Below are 10,400 nucleotides of genomic sequence, written 5' to 3'. Positions count from 1 at the left end.
AGTAACTGTGCTGTTAGTACCTTACAAAGTTCGCACTGTTTATTGATGTTGGTCTATTGTGCAGGTTTATGAAAAGCATATTAGGAGAAGATCAACTGACAGGAAAATGCAGGGGTGGAGAGAGGGTGTGTCTTTATATATAAGGATATGCACCCTTTTCAAATCTAGCTGCATTGAAACTGAATCTGTGACGCTTGTTCAGATAACAACTTTAGGTCCACTATGTGTATTATCAATATAATTATGATATGATCATCTGAGACAAAGATGCATTTGAATCAGGGCCGGTTCTAGACAGGCATATATGAGGGGGCAGACAGAAATATGAAGGGGGCATATGGTGGCGACGGACGCGGGAATGGGGCGGGGTGGTGCTGGGGGTGAGGGTGCTCTGGATAACTCTTTTTGTTATGTAATTGGATTGCACTTTGTCAGGCCTCTTCCCTAAGACCTGTCCAACTTGGATGTCCCCCCTAAAGGCTAAGCTTCTGCTGGTGTAGCTCTTAGGGTCACTGAGGCACGCAAACCTCCAGACCACAATAAGCTGGCAATCCCTCAGGTGGAAAACTGAAAAATAAAATATTCCTCATCAGATTATAACAACTAAAAACATGACATTTACCTTAATTGGATGGCCTATATCAAATATATTCAAACCCAACAATGACACTTCTCACTTTTGCCAATATTAACAAAACTAAAAAGGGTAGTCAAAGTTATATAAAAAGAAAAAATCAATTCAAGCCTTGAAAAATAAAACTGAAAAATAGAATTAAAAGAATAAAATAAAGAATAAAATAAAATATCCATCCAGATCTACTATGCTCCTGCTATTGGTACAGGCAGGAGCAGCACCACACTTTCTAAAAGCTTGGAAAAAAGGATGCATCTCACAGCATTAACTTTCCCTTTGTGAGCTGCTGGATGCTGGGGTGGAAAGTGAATAAGTTTTACTAAAATCGCTGTGATTACATCTGTCTATGAAACAAGAAAACTGTTGAATGCGGAATTGAAAGCTGGGGCGGGGCTTTTATGTCGGGGACGGACAGACACAGGTCCTCCAGTCGGCTCTGTGCAGAAGACTGGCTCACAGTGGTGCTTGTGGGATCGAGAAAGAAACACTTCTCTACCTGATTTAATCTTTGAGAAGAACAATGGACCAGCCCCCCATTGAATGTACAAATATTTTTTTAGTTGTTAATTATCGCACGAGTCGCTATGATTTTTTACTGCTTCCTCAAAGCCTCGCGCTGTTGAGCAGCCATTTCGCTCTGCCCCGCCTACTGAGAAATTGGCTCATTTGCATACTAACAGTGATTGGATGTTTAGTTGGGGGGGGAGGGTGAGTGGGGGGATCTCTGCCGAGTGCCGTGTACGCCTTTGCACAAACAGAGCGCGGAGGGAAAGAGCGAACAAGAGGTAAAACTTATCATAATTTTTCAGCTACTGTAGTAAATCTTGTCCATATTCAGTTTGTGGGTAATCTATTGTTTTATTTCTCAACTTTAAAAGTTTGATTTAAGGGACGTTTGTTTAAGGGGGCGTCGCCCACTCTTGCCCCAGCATAAAGCCTGCCCCGATTTGAATTCTGGCTCTGTATGTTCTACGTAAATGAAACTTGCTCAAATAGTACACTTTGCCACATAGAGTGCGATGGCTGCTTCGTAGCCAGGGTATTTTTTGTAGACGCGACAAGCAGCGTCCTTATAGTGCTGGATCGGCGTTGGACTTTCCTTTCAGTGTAGTTCTGTAGAAGATTGACCAATGCGAATGCTGCAACCACGGGGGAGGGTCTTGAACCTCGGGGGGGGGGATGCTACGTTTTAAAATTGTCCTTATTTTGTTTGTTTTCTGTGTATTTTAAGAAGGCAGCACAGCCAGCTAGTGGTCGGGGTGGGATTAGTGGAAGGTACTGCACACGTTCATGTATCTCTTGCCTGTGCCAGAAGTATGGGATTTATTGTGCATTGTAGTGCTATTGCTGTGCTGTGCCCTAACCGGGCACTGTGTGGTAACGTGTGTCTATACGCGCATGGAAAGGTTGGTTTGCTATGGGAAGATAGCTCGGCAAAACCCTTTATGTGAACCCAGACCCGACCCCATGGGTCGCTGCATCAGTTGTATTTAATAAAACGTTATTTTGGTAATCGTAGCTGACGTCCTGTGGTCACTTACTTCTCCCTCACAGCCTCTGTCGCTATTTTAGGTTTATTACATCTACAACAATAAAGGTCATGATTTGCTGTCAGATTTTTCAAATGTATTTTTCTGGCTCTATAATCACCACAGAAAGAATGCCTTTCACTCTCATTATATTCAAGAGAAGACCAACATTTCTATGACCCATGTCTCGAAATGTAGGTATCTCCCAGCAGGACAACCTAGATGGATAGATTGCACCAAAATACCACTAAAACATACAGTATCTTTTTCAGTTTTGGGGTGGGTTTATATTTTACTCACTTTGTTTTTCCTGCAATTTTCAGTGTAGGTGCTGTAATTCATTTGTAGCTGTTCTTTCTCTGCAGTGCAGGTGCTGTAGCTGGTTTGTAGCTCCAGTTTTTCACTGTAATTGGAGGTGAGATATGAAGATATCTGAGCCATTTTGGCTCTGTTCCTCTTAGCTTCTCCTCTTAGTCTCACACTACTGTTAGTGACTTTTAAGCCATTGTAAGTAACATTTCACCCCACCCCTTTTACTTACTTCATGAATTACTAGACAATTTTTCATCTGCAAGCCAACACATCAGCTGCTGTTCAGCTGATTGCTGTTGTAACCCACAAAATAGACTCAATCTGTCCGGATGTCCGTAAATTTACCCATGACTATAATCATTGGAAATTAAATAAGACTCTGATGACGTATGAACAGTATGTGGCTTGTGCCACCACACATAAGAACAGTACATTATTATACATTACACACAATTGACCTTTGTTATGGATCTGTGAATGGAGCTTACAAATCCTTGTCCATGCCTTCCTTCGTTGCTTCCTATCATGACAGTGTATATCTTATGCCTATGTACAAACCCTTCACATGCCTTGAAGGTGAGAACCATTAAAATTTGGTCTGAGGACAGTGTCTTCTCTCTTCAGGCATGTTTTGATTGTACAGATTCATACTGTTTTCATGATGTTTGTGATGACATTTACAAATCATGGAACATGGTTTCTTCATAAGTCACATTCTGTGTCAGCTCGGTCATTTGAACTAAAAAGGTGGTTATTCTCCCTACTAACAAACCTTGGGTAACTGAAGAGCTTAAATGATTGAACAACAGGAAGAGAAGAATTGTTGTCTGGGGATCCTCTGGAGAAGGCTGTGAAGAATTAAATTTGGAAACCCAAAATGAAGTATAGGAAGAATATTGAAATATAGTATAGCAGTTCTGATCCTAGAACAGCTTGGCAAGTAATTAAATCAATGGTATCCATCAATGAAAATACTGGTGAGTCTAGTAAATTCACTAGTGTAAATGCTTTTAATGCTTTTTTCTTGCTTTGAAAGGTCAGATTTCTTATATAATATCTCCATGGGTCTCTCATTCCTCTTGTTCCGCCGAATGATATTATGAAATCTCAGGATTGTGTCTCAGCTCTTTTTAAAAGGATAGACATTAGAAAGGCTGCTGGCCCCAATTTCATTTGTGGGCTCACTTTGCACAACTGTGCTGATCAGCTCAGTGAGGTCTTTACTGAAATCTTCCCGATGTGTGCCGAGAGTGGTCAGATACCTACTTTATCGAAATCATCCATCATAATACCCATTCCAAAGGCAAAAAAATCCCAAGGAACTGCATAGGTTCAGACTTCCAGCAGGTCTTAGTTAATGAACACATATCCAATGTCATAGTTTCAAATATAGGTTCACCCCAGAATTGTGTCCTGTCCCCCTGCTCTTTATCATGTACACAGACAGCTGCAGGATATCTCAAGAGAACAGCTATCTTGTTAAGTTTTCTGATGACACTACCCTATTGTCTCTACTTTAGGATTCAGAGTCAGATCACAGTCAGGCCCTATCTGTTACGTCCCACGGTGCACGAGCAGGCAAGAAGCGGCGAAGGACGAGGCAGGTAGGCAGAATACCGAACAATGGGGTTTATTAAAGGGAAGACGGAAGATGACGACGCACATCACATCAGGAAACATCAATGACGGACACCCAACAGAGGAAGACTTGGACTGTTATACCTAAGACAAGGCAAAATTACAGGGAACAGCTGGGCACAATCAGGGAAGCACATGTGGATGATGAGGGGGTGTGGCAAACATGAGGATCGGACGAGCGGGGCGTAACACTATCTGCCTTTGTTAAGTGGCGCAATGATAATTTCCTTCACCTTAATGTGTTAAAAACTAAGGAATTGATCATTGATTTTAAGAACAACAATGAGAAATCGAAGGCTAGTATCATGCATGGTGATGACGTCCATACAAGAATCTAGACACAGGGCTCGACTCTAAACTCAAGTTTGATGTGAACACTGAGTTGATTGTCAAATATGGACAACAAAGCACTCAATATGGAAGCTTAACTCTTGTGTCTGTAAAACTATCATGTAATTCAGAAAGCAAGTCACATTTTGTCCAGTGAATTCACTGTAATGCCCTCAGATACAGGTAGGCACTATTATGCTCCTCTCAGGAAAACAAATTACTATTCCAAGTCCATCATTCCTTCTGCTATCAGGCTGCTTTATGTCAACAGTAGTCATTTTAGATGAAGAATTTGCCCTTTAAACTATAACACTAAAATATATCACAACATGCATTCTTCTGTTCCCTTTTTTCCCTTCTCTCACTCAAACCCAAGGGCATCAGAGTGAGTGCATTGTTTGTGTCCTTGTACTCATACACTGATCTGTTGTCTGTGGCATATTAATGTTTGACTGTTGCTCTGTATTGTTTATTTCTGGGATAAATAAAGTTATCTGAATACGTTTTGCATTTTTATTTATTCAGAGGACGCTGTTATCCACAGCAACATAATTGCAAAATCAAGGTCAGCCAGTCCCTTGAGGAGTCACAGTTAAGGCTCTTGCTTAAGGGCCCAATGGTGGCATCATTCACTCTAGCAGAGCTTCTGCTCCCAGGCGCAGCACCCTGACCTCCTGAGTCACATATATCTCCCCAGAATACAGCGTGTTACGTGCAGTGGTGCGTCTGTTTTTGTGTTTCTTCTCTCCTTTACCGCTCTCTGTAGGACCCAGACGGATCTTGCCAGCTGATGGACGAGCATTCTGATATCCCGCCTACAGCTTGATAACACAGCTGCCTATCCCGCCTACCTACTGACGTGATTGGTTGAATGCCCGGCATGCCTGGCGATTGGAGACGCTGCTCCCAGAGTTCCTGTCACGAGGCTTTAAAAGTCCCGGCTGAAGTGTCTCTCGAGAGATTCTCTGGGTCGTGGGATGTTTGTTTGTTATTGCTGCTGTTGTGCTTCTATTCTTCTACTGGTAGTCGCTCCTCTGATGTATACAGCTCACCCTGTTTATTTTAGTCAGGTTGGGTCAGTATAGAGTCATATTAGGTTTTGTTTATCGATTTCCTCATTCACGATCTGTGGTGTGGTTTGAACTAAAGTACTTCTCAATTTGCTCCATTTGATTCCATTTGTTCTCGTACAGGTACATTATGCAGTGTGCAGAACTTGATCATGTTAGACACACTAGATTAGAGGCGGACACCACCTCCTGTAGGTTTTTGTTATACAGTCACAGATAGTTGGATTTTGTTTTTTTGTTTTCAATCAAAGGGATAGGTTAAATTAAATGGTAGGGTTGTTTTGTTCTGTTCTTTTCTTTAATGTCGTCTCATGCCCGACACATATACCTTTCCCGTTTACCTCAACCTGTTCTTTTGGAACCTTGGACACACACTTTTGAGATAAAGAACCGTATTTTGTCATTATTCACCAGTTACAATGGTTTTCCGGTGGCGAATCAACACCTAGACATAACACTGCGTTATGATAATTCATGCCACCCACACTGAGAGCCGATGGCAACTATCCATACATTTTCTGTTCAGGATCACAGCTGGTCCGGAGCCCATCCTGGAATCTACACATTTTGGGAGGGCCTGGGCCCAGGACCTTCCGTGGATCATATAGGGCCCTCCCCCAAGCCAAAAGAGCCATAAACTAAATACACACACAACTGAGATAATTTATCCCAAACTACAACATATGATATATACTTTTATTGTAACTTGTGAGTTTATATATCTGTCATTTTTCGTATACATTCTTATTATGGTGGGTGTATGGGATAATTTTTTTTAATTATAAAAAAACCTTTAAAGTCCCTACAACAAACTTAAAATATAATACATAGTAATGTTTTGAAGCCAAGCTAAGCTGTTCCTTTTGTATTTAATGGATTTCTGTTTGAGGAATTTGCAAAAAAAACTGCAGTGAATGATGGGTAGGATCTAAAGGCTGCCTAATGTTCTCGTCCGTCTGACGATTGTTGTGTATGTTGGTCCAGAAAGTAATTCAATTTTTCAGAGTAGGCTATGTTCTTAAAAACAGCTTTTGTTGGATATAGCCTGATTATATGCCGTGGGCCTTTTTATTTGTTTGTTTGAAATTTCGCCAGGTAGGCTAACTTCTGTAAACTGCATTTTGTTAGACTACATATTTCGGGATGTTTTATTGTAGTCTTTGTAAATACATATATAGTTTAGCCTAACCCAGCCACTTAAGGGAGCAAGCCAGCTCAACCAGGTGCCGGTCCCAAGCCCGGATTAATGGGGAGGGTGGGTTCAAGAAATAAAGAGACTGTATCTTCACTGCATCACTGATGTCAAGATGTGGGAAATATGTGGTTGTATAAATAAAACTATGATTCTGTGCTGTCTAAATTGTATAAAAAGTTAGGCTACATGACATTTAAATGGGCTATACCCGGATGCATGGACGCATTATGAGAATGAGAAAGACCTAATTAACCTATACCCTATTCACTTAGACAATCCACTGTCATTTTTGCAACAGAAATGGATGAGATGGGCAGGCAGCTAGAGGTGGAATTTCTGTCCTTGGTAAAACTCTGACGGTCTCTACTGGTAACAACGTTGTTTTCTAGGCACAGCCAAATAAATGTCCTCCTATCTGAAAAGGCATAGAAAATGCAATTTAGCCACTAAAACTTTGTTTTGTTTGTTTTGTTACAGTTACAGGAACAGTTGAATTCTCTCGTTAAGTTTCTTGTGCCCTTGCAGCCATACTTTAAAACTCATTTCAGCGCCGCCACATATACGTATGCGTGCGCGGAGGGGGAGGGCAGGTCCGATCGGTGTTTTGCCCCAGGGCCTTGTGTGCAGTTGTTTCCCCACTGACACCAACCCATTGCAGGGCACAGTCACACATGCACGCCTACAGAGAATTGGATGACTCCAGTTACTTTTAGCATGTTTGCGGACTGTGGAGGGACACTGCAGTACCTAAAGGAAGCCCCACGACAACATGGGGGGAACATGCAAACTCCACACACATGGAGCAATGGCAGAGACTCAAACCCCGATCCCAGAGATGTGGGGCAACAGTGCTAAACACTGCAGCACCATTGCACCTGATAGGGGCTATTATTAAAGCATTATTAACAAACTTACTGTAAGCAAACAGCACTATGACAGTCGTCAGCAGGAGAAAACACAATATCCCAAGACACACTATAGCCAGTTGGTAGCATCGTCTCCCTGTCGTCTCAGATCCTGAGGGGAAACAAACATGTATCTCAGGGAATAATAGGAGAGGTTTAAAGATGTTTTCAGAATGATTTTATTGAAATATCACTTCATTCTTAAGTCACATTTACATAAATTGCCCTGCCTCCCTGCCCATGATTAAATGATTAAATTTACATAAAATGTACTGAGTACTGGGTCAACAGCAGACAAGACAGGGGTTACTTGTACTGAAGTTAAATTTTACTGCATAAACTCACAGTACCCTTATTAATCATTATCTGTATGTCCTTTCCTGAATGTTGAGTCCGCTTTGGAGTCTGTTCTCCTTGGCTGGAGGTATGTTTAGAATATGTTTCAATGATATCTGCATTAGCATAAATATCCTCATGCATGTTCAAATTTGTACTGATTTGAATCGATCACCAGAATTTTTGTCTTTCTTCGGTTGGTATGTGCAGTGGCAAGCTGTACTTGCACTCCTCTCTGTACTGCTTTATGATCTCTAATGTGCAGTGCTCACCACTTTGTGGTCTATATGATTTTTATAGCATCATATGTGTGAAGTGAGGTTCATTTCTGGTTCCACCATGTGTTTCTACATACATACTTTTGCAGCGTAAATATAGGCTAAGATAAAATAGCAGCTATAATAACACCTGTTTTGCTGTCTAAACTTTCTTCTAATAAAAAAAAGAAAAATCTTTAACCCCTACAGCCATTCAACTAGACCATTTGTTTGTGGGTGTCACAGTGAACCTCTTCTGTTGTTTTGTACCAGGGGAATATGCACAATAGTTCCTTAGCAACAGTCCTACCGAAAATATTGTACTAGTACCAGATATCAATTTGCTGCATAATCCACAGTCAGACCCAGTGACCATCATCGCTGCATTTGGCGCAAGTGAATTTGTAACACTTTGCACTGGTAAACCTGCTGCGGTTTCTGTTGCAGTTCTTCTGTACCTGACACTGAGTTGTCCATACAAGTCCTGGCACAGCAGCAGCCTTCCCCTGTCCCCATTGCCTTTTGTGGCATAAATTGGCAATGGAGTTCCTTGGCTGGATGACTCAAAAATAATCTTCTTTTTCCTTCCCACCCTGTACATGCCTTGTACAGAACGTAGGAATGCACAGAGCCCTGACCTCAACCCGACAGAACACCTTAGGAATGAATTAAAGCGGAAGTTGCGAGCCAGACCTTCTCGTCCAACATCACTGCCTGCCCTCACCAGGTCCAGCATGTTGTAAAATACAGCTACTGGCCACCTGCATGTTGCTGCTCTTACGGAATACATGCGCGCCATTTGGTCCAACACATTTACACCACACTATAACAGCAGAGAGAGAGAGAGTCATGAGTGTATTTGCTTTTTTTCTACCTGATATAGGCCTGTATAGTACATATCAGAAAACATTGTAGCACTGATGTAAAATTATACACACATTCACATACCTTCATGTGGTTATAGTCTGTTATCGTGTTGGGTTTCCTCTTTCTGCCTTCACAGATCGCCACATCTTGGTCCAAGGAACTCAGAACACACACAATCTTGTTTTTTTAGGTGCATAAATTGTCAAGGAGACACTGCCACTTTTAAGCACTGACGCGGAGAATTCCTCTTGCTGTGCAGTGTCCTTTGCAATTGGAGGAAGTTCATACCAAACTTTATTCCCTGCTCAGTAGTGTTGTTTTGCGCTGAAGCAGTCTGTGTGACAGTGCCAGTGAGGTGAAGAAATTGTCCATTGTGACATTTCTCCCGTCATCCAGAAATGGCTCCATCAGACTCATGACCATGTTCTCTGCCAGCCTCTCCCTTTTCTGATGACTGGGGTCCTTTCCCAAGTTAGGGGACACGTTGCAGACGTATTTGGTCTCCAAATCCGTGGCCATCCAGAACTTGATCCCAAATTTGTCCGGCTTGGATGCGATATACTGCATGGACAATGAACCTTGGTCGAGAACAACTGTACATCTATGTTCATGTGTTCTCCTGGAGTGAAACTTTCAGCACAGTTCTTGGTGAAGGCTGGCAGAGAACGTGGTCATGAGTCTGATGGAGCATTTCTGGATGACGGGAGAAATGTCACAATGGACAATTTCTTCACCTCACTGTCACTGTCACACAGACTACTTCACTTTACTGGGCATGGTGAATAACGTTTGCCGTGAACTTCCTCCATTGGCAAAGGACACTGCACAGGGAGAGGAATTCTCCACGTCAGTGTTTAGAATGGTGCGTATGTATTCAGTACGAGCAGCAACAAGCAAGTGGCCAGTAGCTGTGTTTTACAACATGCTGGACTTGGTGGCGGTGAATGCCTACGTTCTGTACAAAGCATCTACAGGGTGGAAAGGAAAAAGAAGATTGTTTCCGATTCTTCTAGCCAAAAACTCCATTGCCAAATACAGGGATGATGGTCACTGGGTTTTCAAACGCTGCAAACACAGACTTTGAAAGATAGACAGACTGTGTGGGACAGTAACCACTGAGACAAAAGGCAGAAAGATGACGAAGAGATGAACCTGGAACTGAGGCACGGATACATCCATTTTTACATGAACAGCCAAACATGCAAAGCTGGAGAGATCACACAAAAACAAAATTCACTTTTGGTGTTATAATTCAGTGATGGCCAATGAAAATGAAATGACATTTTATTCTGTATGTGTATGAGCATGTCAAAAACCATGGACCATG

General features: G+C 42.0%; 2 long non-coding RNA genes across 3 annotated transcripts; one reads left to right on the top strand and one right to left on the bottom strand.

The window, feature by feature from the left end:
* The first annotated feature begins 921 nt into the window (after window positions 1–921).
* LOC125721195 (uncharacterized) lies at window positions 922–4,947 on the top strand. Its single transcript, XR_007385703.1, has 2 exons — window positions 922–1,419; window positions 3,996–4,947. It is a non-coding gene; the product is annotated as an uncharacterized LOC125721195 (long non-coding RNA).
* A 145-nt stretch (window positions 4,948–5,092) lies between these two features.
* LOC125721203 (uncharacterized) lies at window positions 5,093–9,738 on the bottom strand. 2 transcript variants are annotated; one of them, XR_007385714.1, is made up of 3 exons: window positions 9,155–9,738; window positions 8,665–9,029; window positions 5,093–7,725 (listed from the first exon to the last, which is right to left on the bottom strand). It is a non-coding gene; the product is annotated as an uncharacterized LOC125721203 (long non-coding RNA). The 2 variants fall into 2 exon arrangements; XR_007385715.1 differs by having other exon boundaries at window positions 8,900–9,029.
* Window positions 9,739–10,400: the final 662 nt, after the last annotated feature.

The sequence above is a fragment of the Brienomyrus brachyistius genome, unplaced genomic scaffold (assembly GCF_023856365.1).
Source record: "Brienomyrus brachyistius isolate T26 unplaced genomic scaffold, BBRACH_0.4 scaffold32, whole genome shotgun sequence".
NCBI classification, from domain to species: domain Eukaryota; kingdom Metazoa; phylum Chordata; class Actinopteri; order Osteoglossiformes; family Mormyridae; genus Brienomyrus; species Brienomyrus brachyistius.
Note: the sequence above shows the minus strand (reverse complement) of the source record. Positions and strands in the feature narration are given on the sequence as shown.